General features: G+C 37.7%; 1 protein-coding gene across 2 annotated transcripts in view; it reads right to left on the bottom strand.

Moving 5' to 3' along the window:
• cutlet (chromosome transmission fidelity protein 18 homolog) overlaps positions 1-27,084 on the bottom strand; it is a 408,876-nt gene that overhangs the window by 37,650 nt on the left and 344,142 nt on the right. The gene's annotated exons all lie outside the window — the stretch shown is intronic.

The raw sequence follows: 27,084 nt of genomic DNA, 5'->3' as shown, positions 1-27,084 counted from the left end.
ATCAGTCCCATGTTTCCGCCAACAATTAATCTTGCATGCCCGGGAGTTGTATGCCAGCAGATATAATCTATATTGCGTCTTTTCAGAGTTATTCATCATCAAAGAGTAATTGCCTTCTTTCTGTATGCCTGAGTGATTATATCTATTGATATTACCTGTACTGTGCCTTTTCCGAGGGAAATTACATGTCATTTGTCATGGAACTCAAAGAGAAATTCTTATCTACACTATGCACCCTTTTAGGGACCATCCATCATATTGAGGAAATTCTTTTATGGATATTGTCATGCAAATCGAATAGCAGGTTTGGTTTTGTCGCAATAATATATAAGCACAAGTCTGTAACTTACAGAATAATTATTGCAATATTTCTGTATTTCAGCTTTAGGCAAATGTATTGTATTTTGGGTAGGTATCTGCTACGAGCAGAGGTGGTATAAAATGGGTAGGTAATATATTTTCTGACGGTAAAGTATTGTTTTATATCCAAAGGGCCTCCGTGTTTAAATTGTGCTTCTAGAACTGCTCTGTGACTCTTTCATTTCTTACATCATAAACATATGATTTTTCCCCTATGAGAATGACACTACAAATGGTGTCATCGGGTAATGCCTCGTGGAATTCACAGATAATTTTAATGTTTGTCCTGTCATTAACCACAACTTGTTTCCTTTTTGAAGTGTTAATTACAAACATGGGTCTCCGTGCTTTGAATTCATCTGGTGCATAATACAGGTCAGTACTACCAGTAGTGACGCGCTTGAAAGCCGAAAAAGCTTCATATAACTTGAGAAAATCATCCTTGGAAATGTCTAAATTGTAATTTTCTCTAGGAAAAACCTCATTTCTACCATTTTTAAGATATATGTTCTTGATGTTGCAGTTATCAAATCTACTTGAATTTTTTTCCTGATTATTGTGTCTCCCAGTCTGAAACAGTACCACCACAAAATCGGGCATGTCAAATTGAATACTGGAGAATGAATTTGTAGCATCAAATTCATAATAAGTACCAGATGCAGGCTTCTGTACACATTGATATGTGTAAAATTGCAGAGGAACCTGTGGATTTTTTAGGATATCAGCTTTGTATTTAAGAGCGTAACTGGCCTCATATTCAACAACAGGGATTCTTAACTCCATAGTCTGAATAATGCATTTGCCTGCATCAGGTAAGGTATTAGGCAGAGCTTCTCCTGTAGAGTTTAATGTGCTGTACCTCATCAATGCATTATTATCATTTGCAGCTCTTCTAAATGTGATTCTTAACCCACCCTTCCACATAATTTCTTTGTAATCCGAGAAGAATCCTGGCAACAGGCGCATAGGGAACAGCACTGTATGGTTCTTGGATAATATCTTATCACCAGCTTCAAACCCGCCTATTTTGTAGTAAGAAGCCTCGGTTTTGGATAATTTTAGTGTGGCCAAAGCTGTGGAGGTAATGCCGGGATAATCTATTCTGTTTATAACAACACCATGCTTTCTGATCTCAATTTCAGAGAACAGATGCGGTACAAAATTGTCTACCAATCTTATGTTTGAATTTGCCGGATAATCTGTTCCATCGAGCTTTACAACATCAAATTTGATGTATAGATCTGCTCTGTGGGGGTGTATAAAGCCGTCCCCTACATCAAGATCAACCTCAATCTCTGTGTTGGGTTGATTTAAATTTGCAAATGTCCTCCTGTTTGGAGGGAATGATTGTAGCTCATAACTCTCAATATTTTCCATTGTATGTATTTTTATTTAAATGTTAATCTCTATGATAGCAGTTGTTGTGGCTCCAGCAAAATCAACTAATTCTTCTTTTTCATTAGTGACCATCAATTCAATGTAATCTATTCTGTTATGACACACAGGAAAATATAATGTTGGGGATGGATTGTAGATGATTGGCTCCATGAATTCGGAATTAGGTTTGAATGTTGCAATGATGCCAGTTTGTTTGTGAGTGCCTATGCCATTTGATTTGGTGATCATACCCTCGGCCACATTACAGTGAATGTTCAGAGTCTCTATGGCTAAGAATTTAGGTATATTAATAGCAGTGTGTTTGATGGCTGCTTCAAGTTTCGTGTTGTTCTCAAAGCCTAACAGCTCTCCTATAGTACCTAGATCCACTGTTTCTGTAGCAGATACAATCTCTACTCTGTGAGTGACAGAATTTTGACTTAACACTACACCTCTGGGTAATTGAGCATTTAGAGTGGATAGATTATATTGCCCTGGAGTGATGACAATTTTTTGATCCCCTACTGCAATTGTATTGTTGTGGTGTGTAATATTAGGGATCAGGTACATGCCGTAAAATGCTCTGAGAGCTATTGTTTTGGGATACACAATGTCATCATGTAATTTGAGTTTCAATATTGAATTTTGGCTGGTGAGATGGAATACCCCCATGATGTTTCAGATACCACAAGGCCTTTTGAAAATTTTCAATTGATGGTTTATTTATTTGAGACATATATCTAAGAACAGATAAACACAAATGTCCGCAATTAACATCTTTGAAATTCTGAACACGGGCATTATTGTAATAAAGATTGGATGAATTTAGATATTTTACTAAATTTTCAGGTGGAACACCTCCAAATGAATCAAACACAAATGCCTCATTGTTTAAATATTTAAGATAACAGATCCAGTGAGTGCCCTGATTTTTGTACTCATCCAAATTAACAATGCCACACTCTTTGTTGAGTGGTTGTTCTGGCAAAGAATCAGACATGTACACACCTCTAAAATGTTTGATGCCCAGTGGCTTGATTAAAGCTTCAATATCTTGGTTTGTAAGCGGCTCTTGTTTTTTTTAAACTTATTCATGGCTCTCTTAACACCTTTACCTTTTTTCTCCATGGCCAGGTTATGGCGCCTCTGCTCATCTAATTCTGCCCTATTTTTCTTGGCATCTATTACTGTTTTTGCTATGGCAGCTGATCCCCCAGCCAAGCTCCCAACAGCCCCGAGAGCAGCTAAGATGGCAGGGATGGTAAATATGAAACCCCCTGTATGTGATTTTTTTCTTGATTGCTGTAATTTTTTTAATTGGGGGGTACTGAGCAACAATTTCATACCATGTCCCTTTGCAAGACAAGAATTTTTTTTCTTGCGCTGCTTTTTGGTCAAGAGACTGTCAATAGTTTTAAGAGATTTGAGACCTGCATAAGGTATTTGATACATAACACCCTTGGCCTTCATTGTAGGTTTATTATATACATATTCACAACCCCCACCCCAGTTTTTGTTTGGTGCTCATAGCTATGGTGGTCCCCAATGCTGATATTCTCTCACTCAAAGATGCATCTTTGCTTACAAATCTGCCAAATGCAGCCTCTTCTAATTTCTTGTCTGCAACATGTCTCTTGTCAAGATCAGAATGTGTGTTGTATGCTATGTCATGGTCTCTACAAGCAGCATCTAGGGGATTAATACCAGGATCACCTCTGTTTAATCTATGATCCAATTTTGTGCCTGGACCACAATACTGATAGCCTGGAATATGTAGTTCAAATGGCAGCTTGTTTATAATGTCATTAACAAGGCCCCGACCCTCAGAAATATTCCAAAATTTAGGTGGTAGAGTATTAATAATTTTTATGAGATATCCAATCCCCTTAGGGTCATTCACTATAAAATTAGACAATTTTGTGCTTATCATGTCCATAATTCCAACTTTTTCATTGTAAAAATTGTGGTTGCCAGCATTTTCCTCCCCAGCTATGACCAGCAACCTATCCACAAGTTTCCTGACATCATCAACCCACACAAATTCTTTGGGCAGGGTGTTGTATTGTTTGATTCCACTACCAGTCTTGATCTGTGACCATATGGGCTTGATTAAATTATTGTATTTTGCCCCACTGCTAGACTTGACCCTTTTTTGTGTGGGATCATTGTTCTGGTATAGAGCATCTGATTTTATTAATATTTCTTTGTAATGCTCATAATCTTGATCTGTATAGCTGCCAGGCCTTTTCCTAGTCATCAGTTCCCACAACCCAGGTGTGCCGGGGTACTTAACAAAACCACCTTTTTCTCCGAGACGAGATTCTGAATAAACAATCAGATCATCCCCCATAAATGTTACTCTGAAATTGCCAATTCTATGTATGATGCTCCCATCAAGCTCTGTGTCAGCATATAAGCCAAACACCTCATCTTTGTTGTCTTTAGGTGTAGTTAAATATTTTTGAGCAAGAAGACCCAATTCAATAGGATCCTGTGTAGCTTCAATTCTTCTAGGAGCAACAGGACTAGGTGTATGAATACTGGAAAGTGGGGTGAATGGATAATCTAATATGTTCCTTGCAGCTACAGGTACAAGCTCCGTGATCAAATCTTGATTCTGCTCTGTAACAGTTTTAATATTCTTACCTAAATTATTAATAGCATCAATTACAGGCTGTTCTGTTTGTTTGTGTTTTTCATAAATTCCCCGGTTCTCTGATTTCCATCCCTTAAATCTTTTTACAAGATAATCTCTTAACTTAAGATCGTCAATGACTGGTCGTTTCATGGTTATTTATATATGTTTCAACGTCTAGAAAATCGTTGATTTTATTTCTGTATTTGCCACTACTGGGTGTTCTTGTCATATCAATTGTGACAAACCCATAACTGTCCTGGTTCCAGCACCTGCTGCAAAACTTGGAAAAATCATTGTAGCTCAAGTCCCCACCTACATATTCATCATGTATGTGTTTGAGGTTGGTATGATCTTGATGAAACACACATATAAAATTGCTGTTGTCTCGGATCAGCTGCTTCGGTATTTTAGAAAAAGTCTGTGCCAGGTAGAAGCAATCAATGTTTTTGTGTCGGCCCTGTGTAAAGAAATTTCTAACCTTGTTTTGATTATCCAGTATAATGTCATCAAACACAACAACAGAATTATCGAGACATTCGTGAAGTGGTTTAACATCTGGTTCAAAAGTGGCAATATCCAATCCATCATATAGCTTCATCAGCTGCTGATATTTTAATTGTTCCAAGCTCTTAGAGAAGATATACAAGTGCCTGTTTTTCCAGTCTAACCAGTTGGGGGCTAATAAAAAATTATCAACTATTAGTGTAGTTTTACCACAAGCAGATGGCCCAACAATAAGACACCTAATATTATCAGGCAGCAACTTGCCATTTCTCTTATTCTGTTGTTCAGGTTCTGGCAGCCTCTTTATAACATCCCAGGTGCTCATATTATCACTTTGTCTGCATCGATCCAGCTGTGTTCTGGGAGTCCTAGCCATTTGACAAGTAACTTGTTGCCTTTTCTGCGGATTATTTTTTCTATGAGATATGTGTCAGGCTGTTTAGTTTTGCTGAGTTCTTGTTCATAGAACCTGCCTTTGAGAATTTCTCCTCTGTGATCTTTTATTATATATGTATTAAGGGTCCCGGGTTTAACTTGAACCACTGTAAATAATTCTGTGCTCCAGTTTCTTGTAAAGCCTCTTTTGAATAAGTGCTTATATTTGCTTATTCTTACTTGATCACCCACCCTGTATTTGGCCTTTCTTGTTGTTGGCTGGTATCTAGGATAATAAACAGTACTGATCAATTTTTGCTCATCAGATGAAGTTACTTCAGAGGGTTTCATGTTGATTGTGGAATGGACCGAGTTGTTATATTTATGTAGAAGTTCTGGAAGAATATTAATCCATTTATAATTACCTTGGAGAGTAAATTGTTTATACATAAGATTTTTTAAGGTTTTGTTGAATCTCTCTACAATTGAGGCTTTGAGATCACTGTAACTCGAGTAATGTTTTATTGCCTGGCTTTTAATAAATTGTTGAAACACTGAATTATAAAATTCTTTGCCATTATCTGTTTGCAAATAGCGCGGTGATCTTCCACTCTGATTGATGATTGTCCCGATGGCTTCTGTAACATATTTTCCAGTCTTGGATTTGAGTGGCACAGCCCAGGCAAATTTTGAAAATGTGTCTATTACAGTAAGTAGATACTTGTAGCCCTTGTTGATTTTGTCTAAGTTTTTCAACTGTCCACTTGACAACTCAATCAAGTCGCTCTGCCATAAATCATCTATGCCCTTTGTGACTACTGGGAGTCTCTTAAAATGATGTCTGGCTTGTCTGTGTAATTCATCAACAATAATTTGTCTAGACATAATATGTAAACAAGAATATTGCAACTATAGGGTGTTCAGCAGCTGATACTGCAGGATTTTCTAAATATAATTTGTCTCCTATTTGTATTTTAAATTCCAGAGATCCATCATCTTCAACATATGCTGTTTCTAATGTATTGGGGTCTGTAAAATCCTCCAATTCTACACTGGTGATTTTTGGTTTGTTGTCAGCATTTGTTATTGATAAGGTGGGGTAGTGGTGTGCCTGTGGTTGATGCCAATATTTGATCTTGATTGGTCTCAATGTGCCCCCAACAAAAAACTGGTAATAAAATTGTGCAGGGGACAGCATATATATTTTGCCACCTGGTGTAAATGGAGAATCATATTCTTTGTTGGGGATGCTATACAATTCAAGAATTACTGTATGTTTTGGATTCTCGATTATGCCTGTTATTTCCTTTTCTGCTGTAAGCAATCTGCTTGTTACAGATTCAAGGTGCTCATTGATGGTCCTAACAACATCATCGTGGCCTGGCTTGATTTTTATGTCCACAATAAGTTTCTTGTATTGTTGCACAATTTCTTGAAGCTGGGTGGCAAAAACAGACAGAGCATTTGCTTGATTGGATTCCATGGTCCCTAGCTGTTGCTTGATATTAGCTACAATTTGTTGCAAATTTTCAACAACTGCCAATTTTGAATTTTGAGCAGTAAGATCATGGACCTGTCTTCTGATATCCTCAAACAGGGCATGCAGTTCATTAATATGTTGATTGGTTGGTAGAGTGGCCACTGTCTGAGTAAGTTGTTTGATCTCTGCTTGGATATTCTTGATATCTTCTGATTTCAATATCCTATTCACTGCCCTCTTAATATTTTTAAGTTCCTGTGATGTGGGAAGATTTGATACTGTATTTTGTAAAAATTCAAGTGCCAATTTTACATTGTTTAATTCAGATGCATCAGCCACATTTTGCATAGCATTTTGTAGCAGGGCTATATCTGCCTGAGAGGGTGTTGATTGTTGTAAAATTTCAAGCTTTGTTTGGATATCATCGATCAAGTGATGAAAATGAGATAGTTCAGATTCAGTGTTGAGGTTTTCAAGCTTTGTGATTTGGTGCTGGACACTGACAAGTGTATCTACAATCCCAGGCAGGCGAGATTCTTGTACATTTGCCAAATCACTTTGCACTGCTGCTATTGTACCTTCAAGATGGGTTATGGTACTTTGAATTTTTCCAAAATCTTCATATGTTTCAAGTTGCAGCTTAATATTTGCCACACTCCGAGTTATTGCATTCAAAGCATCAGAAGATGGCAAGTTGTTCATAAAATTTTCAAGTGTCTCAATTTTTTCTTTAACCTCGGCTATGGCATTGTTCAAGGGGTCCAGATTAGGTATCTGGAGTGATTGAATCTGTTCCTTTAGAGTGGAAATCACTAGATCAAAATCTTCTTGTGATTTTATGCTTTTGACAATTGTTTGGAGCTGTGCCTGGACATTATTTATCTGCTCTTCTAATTGGTGTTTCAATTGCTCAGAGTTGTTAGCCTGGGTCTTAAATTTGGCTTGAAGAGCTGCTACAGCTTCTTCTAAACTTTGAAAATTATCCAATGTGGCCAGGTCAGTATATTTCTGAAGCAACAGTTTGAGTTCGGAATCAATTTTAAGAAGAGGGTCCATGCATTGTGATTGCAAATTTGTAATTTCTAATTGAAGACTGGCATTCAGTGTGGTTTGTAAAGCTTGTAAATCACTTCTTAATTTCTTGACTCTGACATCAAGCATAAGAATCTCATCACTGTGATCTTCATGCCTTGTATGGCCAAATATATCATTAGGCATTTTTGTTTTAATGGTTATTTATTATAGAGTATCTGATTCTTAATTCTATAAAAAAGGGTATAAGCTTGTCATATGATCCCGGGACCTCAATATATAAGCAGTCACCAGCAGAAACAGTATATACAGTGCCAGAAACCATGTTTGAGTGCTTAATTCTGTAAATATTTCTCCCTACTGAAATCTTGACATCACCCTCAGGGGTTGTAATAAATTGCAATTGCCCACCTACAGGTAATTGGTAATGATTTAAATTATTGTTAAATATGTACAATGTTTTACCTGTTTCTTCATCATTATCTGTAAATATGCTGTTCAGATGAATAATTAACAAGCCACTCAGTTTAGACAGTATATCAGGAGAGGGTTGTGGTGTGGGCAGGTCCATAATACCTTGTTTTTTGAACCCAAATAAGTTCATAGGCATGTTTATTTATTTCAAATCATGCTCTGTGTTTGGGCATTGATTCCCACTTTTCAAATCACAATGACCCCATGGTAAAGTATGTATGCCACATGACAAAATGCATCTCTTATCATCATGTGGGTCCAGGGCTACTTTCCTTACAATATTTGAAGTCAACAAGTGATCCTCACTCTGAATTCTATTTTCTGATGTTTTGATTGAATTCTGGGATTTGATGCAATTTTCATAATCTTCAAATTGGAGATCTTTTTCAACAGTAACTCTGCCAATGCCCTTGGCTTTTTTGGCAACAGCACCACTACATGTTTCAAAACTGTACATCTTGGCACTTAACCCAGCAAATTCCACAATAACATCACCAAGTGTCTCATCTTTTAACTTGCCAGGCACCTTTTTGTTGTGGGGTTGAACTAATGTATGTTCACTGGTATCAAAGTATTGAAACAATTCAGGCTGTGACATATCTTGATAAACATCTTCTGTTTGAATATCAAGAATAAAACTATCCGTGTCCATGTACAATAATTTTACACGATCACCATAAAAAGGTTTCAGCACATCATAATACAATATTAACATATGTAATTTGGACAATTCCAATATCACAGCCCCTACATAAATAGGTTTATCAAATTTGATCTTTGTTTTCATCATGTTGAAAAGTGCCATGTGCTCATCATAAATTCTTCTGTAATTGAAGTTGGGCTTTGCAACCAATTTTTTGCTCCGGCTGGGGTCAGTAATTATTTTAACATCGGTATGTTTCCTGACATTTTCAATTGTTTTGCCATACACTGAATTCACCATCAATTTAAACAAGCTCTTATCAAATTGGCTCTTTGCAGATGTTCGAAGCTCCGTGTTTGTATCAATATATGGTTTCAACCATTCTGAGTGCCTGAACCTCAAGACTTTGCCAACTTTGGTTACTTGAACACCATGTTTCATCAGGAACTGGAGGTTTTTGTAATATATGACATATCCTTGTTTCGGATCCAGAGTCATCATGAGCTTCTTCTGTTTAGAGCCAGGTGAGCACTTAACCTCAGGAATTGGGGACAAATCAGAAAATTTATTGTGCAAATGATCTGGAATTGTCACATCAACCTCTATGAAGAGGCAATAGACACTGTCATCAAAATCCTTAAGATCTTCAATATTGAAATTTTCAACCCATTCAAGCTCTGCATATGGCAGTTTATCCATCATGGCATAACCATAGAGGTTGTTTGCATCTACATACGTTATATAATTTGATGGCCGTGCTGGATCATAATCAGGCATATACTTGTTATTTGCTCTGGCATATCTCTGGGAACATTGCACCATCCCTCCTCTTATGCATTCCTCCATAAACAGATACTTATCTTGATCGTGGATCAGATCCAATGGCTTTTTGGTGTTGAAAAACATTGCAGACCATGCTAGGCCCGGGGCACTGAAAAAATATATTGGGTCCAGTCCATAATTTTGCATGGAAGATTTTCTGAATGCTTGCAATATATCAGCTAAGAGAGTGACATCAAGTTTCAAATATGCCATGTGATAATCACCAAATGTCTTGCATTTTAAATTGTTCCACATCAACTGAGCATGGTGATAATCTTCATCAGTGATTCCAGATCCTCTGATTTTGCTGTAAAACTCTTCTTGTGGTGGCAGGGAACACTCATCAAATTTAGAAAAATCTGTAACATAGTCATATGGATATACACCCTTCCGCCTAATTAATTTCAGGTCCTGATTTGGAAACAATGCACGTGTGATTTTGAATTGTTCATCAGATAATTGAGAGGCCAGTGTGGCCAGGCCAGCAGATAAAAATCTGTAAGAATCAAGAAATCTTATGTGAATAGAAACACCATCAACTTTAATTATCTTGCTAATAGATATATATTTTTCATCATTTTCAGCTAAAATATTTAAATTCTGTTTGTCAAAACCCTCGTACCTGATCAGATGATGGAAATCATAATTGGATGCTCCATGGCAAAATATGGGGACAAATCTTGGTCTCTTGATCTTAATATTACAGCTATTACACAGGGCCATTAAGAATTTACCATCTGTATGAGAATGGTGTTTCACCTTGATATTTGTATCTGAAAATTCACAATCACATACCGGGCATTTTTCTGCATTGTTGAAATCCTCAATCTGTTCCTCTGTTAAAGACAACATAGGCTTTGATTTTAATAAGATGTTAGATGCTATGTCACGGCACTCATTTTCTATTCTATGTGCAAATATTTTGATGGCATCTGGTCCCTTGTATGAATATTCTTTAATAACAACACCATCCCGTATAACCACATAACAAAAGCTGGAAGGTTCATGTTGCTGGTACGGTGTAATTGAAGATTCTTCTGGATCTGGGCTACAGAATGCAATAGGTTTGAGGTTCGATTCAAAATCACAGACAATATATGCTGGGTGTTCCAACAAGGCTTCAAACTTTTTGAATTTGCAATTTTCACTTGGATTGGGCATCACCATATGAACAGGTTTATGGTTGCCACAGTATTTCAGATGCTCAATTAACTTGTTTTTGGCAATTTCTGCATTTTTTTCACGAACCCCATTTACCATTTTTTGACCATCAAATACAGTTAAGCATCTTCTACACAACTTAAATATTGTATGAGTTTTGTCTAGTTGTGTTCTCACTAAAGCTTGAAGACTGTGTATCAGAGTATAATGATATGTACTATCTCCTTCAATTAAGAGCAAATCAATCGGAATTGCAGCTTCATCATCAAGTGTACTGATTCTGAGAGGTGCTATCGGGCAATTGCCAGTGGAACAAGTAAATATATTAATAGATAATTGTTTGCCATTGATGTGCCTGGCCCTTTTTTCAAATTTATCAATATTCTGAACTGACATTGGATATTCTAAACCCTCCATTACATCGTCAAAATCATGTTCATGCTGTTTGTAATAACTTATTCTCTCAGGATTCCTTGAAACTGGATACAAAGCAGCTAATATACACCACAAAAAGCATTTCTGGTCGGTGTTTTTTATATTGACCACGGCTCTTTTGTTTTTGATATTAGCAGGTAATGGCAGATATGTAGATCCTTGTAATGGGCTGAATTCAGAAATATTAACATATAACTTGTGTGATGAACCGCATAGGCTCCATCCGGACTCTTTTGCAGCAAATTCAGAGTGTTTAATATTCAGTTGATTTATCAAGCTGCTTATTATTGTGTCTGAATTTGCATTTGAATATACAGGTACAGTTTCTGTTATGTGGGGCTGTGTAAATTTTGTGCCATTTGGTTTCTTATATTGAGTATACAATTTGAGGGATAGCTTATAAGAGCCATTTTGTGCATTTAGAATTGCCTGGAGATCAGAATTTATACTGTTCAAGAAATTCTCAATGCCACATCTTGGCTCTGATACAAACCGGTGATCCCTTAATTGGCCGTTAAAACTGCTACGGATGGGTTCATAGCGTGGCTGCTTTGCTGATCTGGCATTAAGAGGTGCTTCGTGCTTTCTTTTCAGACCAGATGTTGATGACTGTACAGAGCAAGTATCTTTATGTTTATATGTGAAATATTCCATGTTATATTTTCTATTGCATTTGGGGCAAATTTTTGTGGGAGTTTTGTATTTGTCTGGATTACAAATTTTTTGATGCTTGGCCCAATTAGAGCTGGATATATTCTTATTGCACTGATTACAATATTTTTGATTCGGCATTTTTGTTGTTGTTTATTATATACAATTTCCTGGGATTCAATTCAAAACTTTATACTGAATAAAAAATATCAGTTGGGTTCAGCACTGTACTTTGTGTGTGTGTATGTATATATGTGTGTATACACTTAATATTTTTGGTTTTGGTATTTATATAAAATTTCCTGGGATTCAAATCTAATCTCTATGGATTAATATTAATAATATTAATCTTATGACAGGTTGTAAAACCAATAGCCCACAAGTGGAAAATCATTCACACTGACCCAGCGCAAATGCCTGCACGAACATGCATATCTTGAATGGCAATGACCTTGTTATGTATAACAGGCTGTGACAAATATAAGCTTGACTCTAAATATGAGTAAATTACAACAAATATCAGATTTTATATTGTTCAATATGAATTTAAACCTGTAAGTATGAGAAGTACTGTATCAACACATCTGTTCTCCTCAGTCAGTCTCACAATACTGGCTGATGCAATAATCGGGAATTTCTGTAAATACTGGCGCTGAGGAAAAAAATCAATACTACCGTCTCGGGAATTGCGCACATTGCCACAGAGGGGAAACATGCAAACACGGAGCAATTCTAGAGAGGGTCTCTGCATATTGCATTGTTTTAATATTGGATAAGCAAATTGAATAGTATCCAATTAAACTTAAACCTGAAGTAAATATGTATAGGTAGGTATAGATACAAGTTTATAGACAAACTAATGCAATTTTTGTAAATCTGCTTGAGGAGGGGTTTGATATTTTCCGAATTATAAAATTCTTGGGTTAGGCAGGTGCTACACTTGAACAAATGGACATGTTGAGCAAGTTTTAAGTATAGCAAATCTGCTGGAGAGGAGCTCGTACTTTCTGAAAAATTCCCGAGGGCATTTTTTACAAAAATCTTGAATTATAAGAGCTCCACACTTGAGCAAAAAGCTCATGTAGGCATGTTGAGCAAGTTTTAAGTATAGCAAATCTGCTGGAGAGGGGTTCGTACTTTCTCGCACCGTCCGTAGTATCAATACTACTACTAACTACATCCACATCTTGCAATTATACAGGGTCCTTCTTTCCCCCTTTGTGCGCCTGACGGCGGCACGCTTGGCGGCCGCCCGGACGCCAACTCCTCTCAAATCGCGTGCGATATCTCCGCTATGGAAACCGCTAGCTTGGAAATGACTTCAAGTTCTCAGAATTATAGTTACAATTACATTCAAAATAAGCACGTTAATTGTCACGGGGATGTTGGAAATGTTATCCTCGTGGATCCACACCTTTTTTGGCATGTTTTTAGGAAATTTCGCATAGCTTTGGTAACAAGACACGCTAAAAGGGCACTTAAGTTTGCTAACAGCTCGTGGCGCCAGAGTGCCAACTGAAACACATGGCTTTGAGCATAACTTGTGGATTTCTTTCTTAACCCAATTCCATTTCAGTAACTTCGAGATCTCAGCTCAGTTGTATTTCTAAAGTGGTTATGTGTTATTTGCGTTTTGCTATAGTCTTAATAATGGCACATAGGTACACATTACAACAAAAAGTTTTTATGTACGATTGGTATGTGATTACAAATTCTTGTGGGGACGTTCGAGACGATGTTCAACAGAATTCCCAGGTGTGCCTGTTCCACACAGAAATACCGTGCGAAACCTTGTGAACAAATTCAGGGAAACAGGATCTATTCTCGATAAGAAGCGAACGGTAAAACGGCGTTAAAACTGAGGATAAATTGGACGAAGTCGGAGAAAGATTAGAACACACTCCTCAAAAATCGCTCCGACGACATGCACAGGAAACAGGAATTTTTGAAACAGCATGGCGAGCTACCAAATTTTTAAAACTGAAACCGTACAAGGTCACTATTGTCCAGGAACTGCTACCACGCGATAACGAGAGTCGGGTAAATTTCTGTAACTGTATTTTGGGGAACGTTAATGGTGGGGTAATAGATCCACGCTTAATATTCTTCTCTGACGAAGGATGGTTCCATTTAAGGGGCCATGTTGCGTCACAGAATAACAGGTAGATTTTTATAATTATTAGAATGTGTATTTATTTTAGAAAGTTACATTTTTCAAATGGAACAATGCCTATTGACAGTAACAAAATAAAACTAGAGTAAGTTAGCCTCGTCACTAAGCAGTTGAATGGAGCAGACAACTGCCGGTCTGTACAATTATCAATTAAATTAGAATGTCAATGGTGTTTCTTTCAGGATTCTAGTACAAGTAGTTTGATAATTGTACAGACCGGCAGTTGTCTGCTCCATTCAACTGCTTAGTGACGAGGCTAATTTACTCTAGTTTTATTTTGTTACTGTCAATAGGAATTGTTCCATTTGAAAAAATGTAACTTTCTAAAATAAATACACATTGTAATAATTATAAAAATCTATGTATGGGCTACAATTATGAGCCCTTGGTTATACTTCATATCTGTGAAAACAGCACATCAATAGCACCTTTCATTTCTGAAATATTTGGGGTGCAAGTTTTAGGTGATTCACCCGGTATACATATATTTTTAAAAAAACATGCTTCAGAATGCTTGTACGTTTTTCGGCACCATAAATATATATATATATATATATATATATATATATATATATATATATATATATATATATATATATAGTAGAAAGGGTTTTTCCGGAAACAGCCTGTAAAATATTTGAACAGTTTGATTAAAGCAAGTAAAAAATTATGTGCAAATATATATTTTTCTGTTTCTGATCATTTATATCTGAACCTATTATGGAAATGTTTGTTGAGTGTGTTAATGAAATTATAATAATTTCAGTAACTTATCTTCCAGAGAAAATAAAACACTCGAGATGTACTATGTAATTGTAATAAACACATGGTATTGCCACCCACGGCTTCGCATTCAAGTTGAGTGTTCTCTTGTGTGTCTATCATCTATTTCATCTAATCACCATCGATTCTCATCTTCACGATTATCCGAAAGGGAGAAGAAAAGCAAAGTAAATTGAAACGTAAATAATATCCATTCTTTAAATAGAAGGCAAAGTATTCGAGATATTATAGATAGGCCTAAATATGAAGTTCAAATACAAATTTAGTTCAGAACTTTTTCTCGCACGTGTGAATTAAAAGTGTGAAAAAAATTTCTGACTACAGTCGGGTAAAAATTCGGGGTAGGGGTTGGCAAGAAAGGACCTTGCTAGATTTAATCGAGAGGTCTGCTTTGGAATCGCGTGCAAAAATTTTCTATGTGCATCCATGGTGTATTTATCGAATTGTAAGTTTTTATGCATGTTCGTTTTTACTTCGTACAAAAAAATTCTAAACCTTTTTTGATGTTTCAAATATATCTACATAGACAAAGTTAATACCAGTGTAAATTTCACGTCCCTATCGCTTTCTGAACAAAAGTTACGTACGTTCAAATTCTCGGCTGTATTACGTGCAGCTCTACTTCCTGTGGAACCTGGTTTGAGAATGATATTCCGAAGCACAGCCTAAGCATCTTATCCTTCTTGTCCTACTGGCCTTCTCATGGAACGAAAAAGTTACATTGTTATGACAGGCAAAAGATCCCGACCATCGAAAGATGCAATGTGTGTTGCCTACCTTCCTGCATTATTTACTCTTATTGAATCAACACGAGAGAATATTATTTCCACCGCTACCCATAGACGTGGTGTGGGAAAGGCGGTGAATTCGTGGAGCTAATACGCTACAATGTCATCGTACCAAATAAACGTGGAATTAACTTTACACTGATTTACTTATTGTACTTCGCTTTTCCGTCACTTTTGGCTAAATGCGAAGATGAGGATGAGTGGTCATATGATGAAATTGATGAACAGACATAAACAAAGAAGAACCACGTTCAGGCCGTGATTCGAACCCGGCGTCGTTGCGCGCTGTGCTAACCTCTCAGCCAGGAAGGCCGGTGCATAAAGGACAATCTTCGAACACGGCAAAGTGATGGAAACGAAGACATGGTAAGATTTTTTTTTTTTTTGCCGAAGTTTACTTTTCTGCTTTGGGATTGTGAGTGTAAGCTCAGATAAAATTTAATGGGTTTCGGTTCCCTTGTAAAATTAACTTTATATAGCTCAATAGCGGTCCATTTCTTGAACCTTGGATCGGTACGCGCAAGCGGAAAAAGGTTCCATGTTGTTTGTCTTCCCTCTCTAATCTGACAAGTCTCCAGAAACAACGGAGCCAGGAAAGCTCTCCACTCCAGCGGTCAGATTTCCAGGGCCCATACAACCACCACTCAGCCTCCATCCGCCCTGCAATCTTGCTCCGGTCGTTTTTCATTAATTCCCGCTCATTGCTTATCTCCCCTTGAGAAAGAGCCAAGCGGAGAGAAGAGAGGGCTTTTCCGCTTCTTGTGCGATTCCATTTACTCCATGTCTAAACTCTTTTATTTCGGCCTTCAACGTCGTTACGTTCCATCTAAGTAGGCTTATTTGTGTCTTAACCTCCCAGATTTGTGTTTAACGGGCAGGAACAGACGAGGGCCGTGCATTTGCCCGGCTTCCGCCGACCCCGCCCTTTCTGGCTGCTCTTCCTGGACAGGGAGAAAATGGCCTCCCGCAAAGACTAACGGTGGCCATTCGGAGCTTCCGGTCCTCCGTTGCTGTTTCCTCGTTTTTCTTCGCGGCGGCCACTCGATAGCGCTGAAATGAGCAACCACGCTCTCGCTTCTATCTTCCCGATCTTTTTTTTTTCTCTGCATTTTCTCTTCCCTAAGGAAACTCACCATTTAGGTACACAAATAAGCAATAGCCTGCATGAAGTTTCCAGATAAATTTATATTTATTTTGATACAATGCGGAAAACAGTATTACTACACATCTATTTCTATTTCTTGCCATTTATCTACTCTAACCATTACAACAAGACATGTATCTAGCAACATATTTCGTTGCTGTTTCCTCGTTTTTCTTCGCGGCGGCCACTCGATAGCGCTGAAATGAGCAACCACGCTCTCGCTTCTATCTTCCCGATCTTTTTTTTTTCTCTGCATTTTCTCTTCCCTAAGGAAACTCACCATTTAGGTACACAAATAAGCAATAGCCTGCATGAAGTTTCCAGATAAATTTATATTTATTTTGATACAATGCGGAAAACAGTATTACTACACATCTATTTCTATTTCTTGCCATTTATCTACTCTAACCATTACAACAAGACATGTATCTAGCAACATATTTCGGGGGTCAGAAAAAAGTGTTAAGAAATAATAATGATAATTATTACTCGTATTATTAAGTGATGAACAAGATTTGACAACCAGGTACATCACAATTTCAAAATACGTAATACAAAATTCCACAATTGAATACATAATTATAATATATACAGCGTGAGCATAAAAACACTCCCTGATTTCAAGATGTCATAAAATTAATAGTTACTGGAATATATTGATAAAATTGATATCCAAAGCTCATTTAACTCAAAGAATCGCTAGTTGTGGCTTCGGCAGTTGGGGGCAGTGACATCGAAAATGGCGTTCACCCCGCAGGAAAGAAGCTGGTGTGTGTTAGAACTTGCCAAAACAAGCAGTATTGTGAGAGTGCAGCGTGCATTTAAAACGGAATTTTGATGTTGATCCACCTACACACAAATCCATTTTGAAGTGGCATAAAACATTTGTGGAGAAAGGGTGCATTTGTGATCAAAAAGAAAATTCTGGCCGACCATCCGTCTCTGAGGAAATTGTAGAGCGTGTGCGAGAAGTCTTTGTACGCAGCCCGAGGAAATCAACACGTCAAGCTAACAGACAGTTGCAGGTGCTACAAACAACAGTAAGCAAGATTTTACGGAAGCGCTTGCGGTTTCACCCGTACCGGCTGCAACTGGTTCAAAAGTTATATCCACAAAACAAGGTAAAGCGACGTGAGGTTTGCGAGAATATCCACACGTTAATGGAGGACGAGGACACCTTTCTGAAAAAGATAATTTTTAGTGATGAGGCGACCTTCCACTTGAGTGGAAAAGTGAACAGGCATAATGTTAGGATCTGGGGAAGCGAGCATCCGCATGCCACTCTTCATGTGGAACGTGACTCACCCAACGTGAATGTTTCTTGTGCAGTGTCAGAGCGTCGAGTGTGCGGTCCGTTCTTCTTTGAGGAGCCAACAATCACAAGTGAAAGCTACTCAACAATGCTACGTGACTGGTTAATTTCCCAACTTGCTGCAGAGAGAGGCGACTACATTCTATAACAAAACGGAGCACCCCCACACTGGCATCAATCTGTACGCAGCTTTCTGAACGACAACCTCCCACACCGATGGATAGGACGAGCTGGACCCAATGATCAAAATTTATGCAAGTTGGCCCCGCGATCACCGGACATGCCAGTTTGTGACTTTTTCCTTTGGGGGTTCGTGAAGGACCAGGTCTAAGTACCTCCACTACCCACAACCCTGAATGATCTTTCAGGAACGCATCAGTGCAGCTGTCAACTTCATCACACCGGATACGCTTGAGAAGGTGTAGTTAGTTGGAGCTGGATTACCGTCTCGATGTTTCCCGCGTAACAGGTGGCGCGCACAATGAGTGTTTATAATTCCAATGAACACCACCAAAAACTTTATGAGATTGTGCAACTAGTGTGAACATTTCCGCAGAATACTACTTTTGGTATTAAAGTTATACCCTTTCAAAACCAGGAACTGATTTTGTGCTCACCCTATAATACAATGGATCCTATAATCTTATTCATCATCATAAGTTCATATTGTAGCTTTCCACAAGTTCAGCAATTAAACCTCTGGCCTTTTTGAGACATGTTAGAATTGAGATATTCCTCTGGGAATTTCATAAAATATATTATTCGAAACGTATCCACTATCTTCTGTACAAAATTGTTCCTTTTCAGTTTTCTTCTAAGGCACACATATTCAATAATAGTAATAATGATAATATAAATGTTAAAATTAACACGTCAATGTAATTTATAGCTCTCATAATAATATATAAATTAATTAATACTGTATTGCTATTGTTACATGAATAGGTAAAGAGACGGCATCAGAATAGAGATATAACGATACATGTTCATCATCTAGTTTATGTGTAGATAGCCAAAATTTGTATTTAAACAACTGTCCTGGAAAGGAAATTAATTTCAAAAATATAAAGAATTGAATATTTATTGAATAACAAAAGAGGATATTAGATTCAGTTGACGAACATTTTATTATTATACGTATTAATGTGCACAGATCTTCTTTGGTACTGTGAATGAAAGCCGTATAATTGCAATCTAATCCATGCCTTCCAGTAAGTTCGGTGGAAATAAATAACACTCGATGCTAAACTAGTACCTTCTCATTATTTAATTTTAGTATTTGGTAATTATCTCGGAAATGGGGGGGGAGTGTAAACTTAACAGAGTAAACGTTCACATTAGGAACGTTTCAAGAATTTATCAATTTTTTTTTTCAAAACTCAAACTACTTTCTTTTTTTCTTTTTCTTTTTTTTTTAAGGTTTGGCATGATGTCCTTTACCCGTGTTGCAGGTGACAATCTGATACACAATGTTTGTTGCCTCAAAGAAAAATTGTCCGGCACCACTGAAAGACTACAATATATTGACACATGATCATACGATCGTACATATTTTACTATATTTCTCCCCTTAAGGGCAGGAGGAAGATTGTGTGTCCAACCAGATGGAAGGACTGCTCCTTCCCCACCGACCTTTCACCGCGGTGAGGTAGGGAAACAAAGGCATGTGCGCTGGATGGTCATAGGAGGAGGAGAAAACTTAGCATTACGCTTATGGAGTATTATTTTACTTGCTCTCTTGGGAATATCAAACTTCGGATGACACAGAAAAACACATGAGCAGGAAGAGGATAGGTTAAAGATTTGATGGGCAGGCGGAAAAGTCGAAACTTCCATTTGACCAGTCGTAACTTGAAGTTGTTAATTTTTTTCTCCATAAGGAATACGTGAAATTCTGAAAATTCTTATTCATGATATATTTTTTTAAACATCGTATCTAGCTTAATAACCAATTTTTTTAAAAAAACGCTTCCATTTGCAACATGGCGAGAAATTCATATTCTATTGTCCACCTCTTTTTTTGTAGCAGTGACCATTCTGACGATATTGAAATAAATGAACACCTGGTGCGAAACTCATGAAAAATGGTACGACGTACTGTTGAATAGTGTCAGAATACACACCACTGTCGGTCCTTTGATGTAAAATCAAGCATGAGTTAGTTGGCCGTCACAACCATTTTTTTTTATATTTTCTAATGAACAGTTACTTTGCGCCAAAACAAGCTCCTGTCAATGTTTATAGAAATATGATTATTCCATCATCTACGAGGGTTGTTGAAAAACATGATTTTCGAACACAAGGAATTTTCAATTTCGGAGTGCCTGGATAAATTACTGTGCGTCATGATACTGATCTGCAAAATGTGAAAAGTTTGTCGTTCCACGTCAAGCGATTAACATGTTGAAATGCTGGGTCGAAAGAAAAGCACTGCACTTATAAACCGAAAATCATATCTTGGAGGAATGCATCAATTAAATAAAATCACGAAAGAATGCAGAACACATTCTCTCAGGATATCGACCAGGTGAGTTCAGGAAAAGTTTCCGAGACCTGACACCACTCTCGTCTTCAAGGCGTGCAAGCTTACGTTCTCCTAGATCGGTTAAATTGCTGGTAATTCTCGTTGCCCTATCTTGGAGTGTCTGTACGTTGAGCAGGTAAGCCTTGGCGATGTTGTGCCAGGGTGGAATGACATATAATACACAGTGTCTACAATGTCCGTGAAACATTACAAGCGGCTGTGTACATAAACATGCGCTGAAATATACATTTCTGCAGCACATGAAACCAATAAAAAGCGCAAAGATACAGAACCGTGAAATAAAAATGATGATTTCAGGTCACATCTTGCTTCTTCGTCTTCATCACCCTCGGGGCTCCGATAGCAAGACAGAATGTTCTCGACTATGCCGTCTTCGTGCATGCGTCGTATACGAGTAAAGAGCATCACTTTTTTCCTTCATGTCTTATATTAAGTGGTATTCAAATGTGAAATATTTATGTGACTTTCCGTACGAACATCATTGTAAACCGCGTAGTATTACCCCACCCTCAACTCTGAAATAAAATTAACAAAAATATACAAAACTTAATTCTTATAAAGTAACAATGGGTTATTTCTTGAATATTTTTTATATATAATTAAAACAGGAGCATGTAATGAAAAAGGCAGATTCACCAGCTTATTTCCTTACGCACGAAACGTGTAGAAAAATGTGCAAAACCAAAAACTTGAGGCTAAATACATAGATGATTCCAAAACTATATGTCGCCTATGAACTCATATTTTCCAGGGACATTAAATTTTGGGGCTTGCACCAATACTGCCGTGCACAATTTCCGCACCTTCCCCAATATAAACACTGAGTAAATTACACACACACACATCTGTTATCATGGATTTACAAGTGTATTACAAACTGAAGTCAGTTATTATTTTTATTTACTATACTCCATACCACCGCGTGAAGGAATCTTAAAGGCATGACGACAAATGGTATTTGTGAAGGGTTGTGAAACAAAGACATACCCCATGAAGTCAGCCAACTGAAGGCAGGCCGAATTAATTGCAAAAGCATTTCTGTTAATCAAGATCGCCCGTTTAAAATCGAATACATTTTAAGAGAGTATGGACACAGCTACCCCCTCCCAATTCCGCACACACGTAAATTTAATTGAAACCTTATAGGATTGCTTTGGACTCAAACGGCTTAGATGATAATACGCATTGAAGAAAACAAAGCACGTTCGAGAAGTACTTACTGTATCTGTATTTTTATCTGCCGTATTTATAACATTGTTTATTTTTAAAACTCCTATTTAAGTTTAAAAAGTCATTTCATACACATATTACTACTTGTTCAAATGTGCATTCTCGTTCTAAAGATATTGACCATGAAGCCAGAAGGGAGGGGTAAGTGATGACGGATAGAAAATAAGACGATTTGTCAATTAATACAAACTTCTGCAAATACTTGGCCGTGCTAAACCTGGACCGAGATACATAATTTTAAATGGAAACCTATCATCCAATGACTTAACGATACCTGGAATCCCTTTTGCAAGTAAAATAAATATCGAATTAAAAGTATGCTCCGTGGTTATTACAAATAGTTTACGGTTTGACACACACAGGAGGTGTACTATTGTACATATTCTAGCGAAAAATGCAGGCTTGAACCCGTTTCCCTTGAATACTGTCCCACTGCTCTGCCAAATGAGCTACTGAGCCAGCCTTGGTTTCGACTAATTTTTCGCTTTCGCTATTTTAAATGGACAGAACTGGCTCTGCCAAACAATTAGTTATCAAAATGCGCACGCAATTCCATTTCTTAAGTGGACTTTTTATTTTCCTTTGAGAAACGTATTGCAACGTTCGAGTCCAGAAACTGGTTAAGATTACAAAATATTCCTAGTTCTATATTAACGTGACCTGAACAAAAATCTTCTTATACTGAAATTTCGAGACGTTCCATCCCATACAGCACGAGCGGGATTAAATCAGACCGACGTTAGAAATATTCTTTCAACTTCTTCTGCTTACTTTTGGTGTAGGGTAATATCCGATGTCTGTGTCAACGGAAAAATACCTCGTCATGTTCTCTAAACGAATACCAGGCAATATGGAGAAAAGAATTGAGAAATGCTGTGTACATAGAACTGTATGCGCTGTTCCCGAAAAATCGTTCCGTAATGTAAACTGCGCCAACTTCGGAGGTTACTCTAGCGTGCAAGTGGAAAATTGTTCCTCACATCCTTCGGAGAAGAGATTGGCCTGTCAGTGTCGCTGAGGGAATGTCACAAATCTTCTTCTGGGTCATGACTTCTTCGGCGGATAGCATTACGTCGTGGAGAAATTTCCCATCAGAACGAGTTAGTCTTCCCAGCCGAAAGACATCACCGGAAGAGCGGCTTTTATTTCCTATTAAGTACATTGTGTCACGCTCAGCTGAGCATTTCGCAAAGAATGATCGGAAACTCGACACAGAATAGATTTATCATGCTGAAATAACCTGATGTTACTGAACAGAAATGTATCCATCTCAGTTTTAATGTAAGAAATGATACTCCGATTAATATTCAAGGCGTCGTGTCGCCGTACACCATCGGCAACGACATCAAGGCTAAAAAACTTTTCTTGGTGAAGTCTTGCTCGATAGGCTCTCGAAAAGGTGACGAACTAAATTTTTTGGGTGTGGCGGTATATGTGGCCACTTTGCACCCTTCAGTGTATACGGGGAAAATTCTCTTCTCTTACCTAAAATCGTTACCTGAGAGCTAAAAAGGGGTGTAAAAGGACCTTTGTGAAATGTTAAAAGTGCAAGGTTGTAAAGGGACCTGCAAAGACATAAAGCACATTAAAATATGTAAGGAATGGAAGACTTGCTCTTCTCGCAAAGCTAAAAATATTAATTAAAACACTTGCATCATCTCCCACCATGGATGATAAAGTTCTGGGAAGATTAAGACTTTTCTGAGGAAATTAACATCAGCACATTCGAAAAGGGTTTTATCGAGTACATATACAACCATGCAGTACAAATTCCTCATTATACAATGGAACATGGATAATTCGAATATTCGGAAAATTGAAAAGAAGTTTATTACCCTTGAAATTCCTATTCAAATCAATGTTAAAAATTCGTATGTAATTCGAAGTTTCGAACCTGTTGTTTTGATAATTCGAAGGCAGCTATCCAGAGACAATCGTAGGAAGATAATGTTTCTGTTTGCTGGTATGCCGCATTCATTCTCTACACAATACCGTGCGATTGCCCACTCTTTTTGTGCGAAGGTGTTCGTCCTTGAACCCCCACTAACCAATAATTTGCGAGTCTTCTATTCGTATCTGTCCTCAGTTGCCAGTTATGATTATAGCCAGGGTAGGTTGTTTGCAATGTCGAAGCGTGGCGCATATACTAACTTAACATTACAGAAAAAATAGTTCTGAGACAAGTGGAAAGAAATGGGAGGAAAAAAAAGTGACATCATCGCTAAAGAGTATGGGACGCTGCCGAATACATTATCGACCTATATTAAAAATAAAGAAATAATGTCTGTGCCAAGCTCTTCTGAAGCTTTGGAAATGGTTGAAAATTTAAGAAGGTTTATTGAATCTCAAGCAAATGTTAGTGATGACTTGTTTCACGCAATACATGAAATTGAAAATTTTTGTTAACCGTGTAAAAATAAATAAACAAAGAGCACACAAAAATCAGCAACTTCTTTAAGTGATAACAGGTAGCTAATGTTACACTTATGTGTACTTACTTAAAAGCGTTTTCTATTTACTGGTAGCTTAATTACTATTTTGAGATTAATTTTTTTTTGACAATACAGCAATTTTTGCGTAAGGTCCACTGCATGTTCTTTATTTTACTTTGTTTTATTGACGTTCTTTAATAATGCATGTTTTTGTTAATTCGATTTTTTCCGTGCCCCCGTGAATTTCGAATTAAAAAGTCACGGTATTTTCTATCCAAAAAATGTTTTTTAAAAGATATAGTATATGTATCACGGCAGGACATACTCGAAAAACCTGAAGTCCCGGAGCTAACCCCTTCCCCTCAAATCATGCATGTGTTGCTTATCCTATTTGACGCTTCCTCGACGAAAGAGAGAGAATGAAACGTCATTATAACGTTTGCCTACATGAAATTATACTCCAGAGGTGTTCTAGTCTTGATTGCCTACAGTATGTTCGTAATGTACTGAAGCTTTGGTTCATTATCCGACAGAAGAAAAACTAAATGGCAGCAGCAGCCATGGAAATGTATTGTGTGCAAATAGTTTACAAGAATCATATTAGCCTAAGCCTACCATTGCTTTTGTTATTAGCAGGACCCGGATTTTGATGATGTAAAAATACCTGAAAAATGATCTATAAAATTACCTAAAAATATTTTTGAAAATAACCTAAAAATGACAATGTTTTTTGTCTTTATTTCAGGGTATGGAAGTACGACACGGTTCTTACTTCTGTAACGTTAGAACTGAAATCACAAGGTGTAGGTGGAAGTTTAGGTATAAAAATCTTATTCAGATTTATTGCAGTAGGTAACAATCAGCATGCGAAGGTTCTGGAAAGTGAGGGAACGCCTGTTGTCGGACAACGCCCCTTCACGGATAACCTCGACGACGAGAATTGCCGCACAAGTGCCAGTAAGCCGCAGAAGTATATGGAGAATTTTACATCGCAATTTACCCTACCCTTACCACCTCCAACGAGCTCAGTGTCTCAGTGATACGGATTGTGTTCCTAGAGTGACGTTTTGTCAGTGGATGCAACAACAGGTTGTACTCAACCCTCGTTTTGCAAGTAACCTTTTATTTACAGACGAAGCGGGGTTCCACACGCGATGGTATTTTTAATTTTCATAATTCTCATGTTTGGAGTGTACTAAACCCACATGCTGTTCATGAGGCACCACATAAGCAACGTTTCTAATTGAAAGTGTGATCGTTTCACTGGACCACACGTTCTTCCAAGAAGACTCAATGGACCGGGGTACCTTCGATATTTGCGGCATGATCTTCTAGGATTCCTCTTGATCCACGTCAGAGTATGTGGTACATGCATGATGGAGCACCGGCACATTTTGCTGCTGCTGTGAGACGACATCTAAAACGCAGATATCATGAAAGATGGATAGGTCGAGGCGGGCCTGTACCGTTGCCTCCAAGGTCACCGGATCTAAATCCTTTGGATATTTGTGTCCGGGGTTACCTGAAAAGCGTAGTGTACAGCACTCCCGTTGACACGGTTGAAGAACTGGAACAGAGAATTGTACATGCTTGTGACCAATTCCGAAATGATCCGGGGGTGTTCGAAAGAATTCCAAACTCAATGCGGAATCACGTACAGTATTGCATCCGTACGAGTATACAGTAATTGTAACGTAGAACATACTAAAGTAGTGCTGTATTCCTTGTTAAAGTAAGTCGAATGTTCAATAAAAGCAATGAGATCTCCTGATTTTTCATACTGTATTATTGGTATTTTACCAACTCGGACGACGTTTACAAACACTGAAGTCAGTGACCGCTTGTACCCACACATTCGAACACATTATTAGCAATTTTACCAACTAGGACGACGTTTACAAACAATGAAGTCAGTAGCGATTATCTCGAAAACGGCTCGTTTGCAGACCCATGTTTACTGAGACTTTTTTGCTTCTATTAACGTGCACTTTCTTTTCACCTGTGGCAGTTTGCGTTATAACTTTTGAGACACCCTATATATTATTTTGAGACGAATTTTATTTGTTTAAGTAATTGCATTCGTGGCAACAGTGAACATGTGAAGTGTGGTTGCATACATTCAGGAGCGTCAAACAGAAAAATGCAATTAGAAAGGTTTGTCTTAATGGCCTCTATACGCTGCGAAACCTTGTACGATGACAAGCTGTGCAAGTTGCGTGGACGAGATCGAGATGGGTATTATAAATCGAGACGAGGCTGAGAACGAGAGAGGCATTTACCCCTGAATGGTAAAAATCTCACGAATGCCCTTTGCCACTAGACATACAAACATTAATTTATGTTACTTTTAGATAATTACAGATTATTATATTAAATGACTACATTTACTTGAAAACAAAAAATGGTCCTACTTGATACAGTATTGTAAAAAGGCTGAAGGGTGATTGTGTTTATTTTGGTAAATTAGAGGTAAAGTTCACCATGGAGGCACCTTTAGATGATGTGGGGTAGGGCCCCACACATCCTCGTTCTCGGTTATTTTGGAGGTGATGTGATCAGCACCACGCTCCAGCAGCCTTTACCCCTTTCAAGGTACCCATTGATTTGATTGATTGAGTTTATTTTACTTCGCGTTTTGTGCCTCTTGACTAATTTGCGAAGATGGGGATGAGTGATGAAATTATGAAATTGATGAATGGACATTCTATTCACAAACAACCAAGCC

The sequence above is a fragment of the Lepisma saccharinum genome, chromosome 20 (assembly GCF_977018435.1).
Source record: "Lepisma saccharinum chromosome 20, izLepSacc3.1, whole genome shotgun sequence".
In the NCBI taxonomy this organism is placed as follows: Eukaryota; Metazoa; Arthropoda; class Insecta; order Zygentoma; family Lepismatidae; genus Lepisma; species Lepisma saccharinum.
This window is presented reverse-complemented; position numbering and strand designations above follow the sequence as displayed.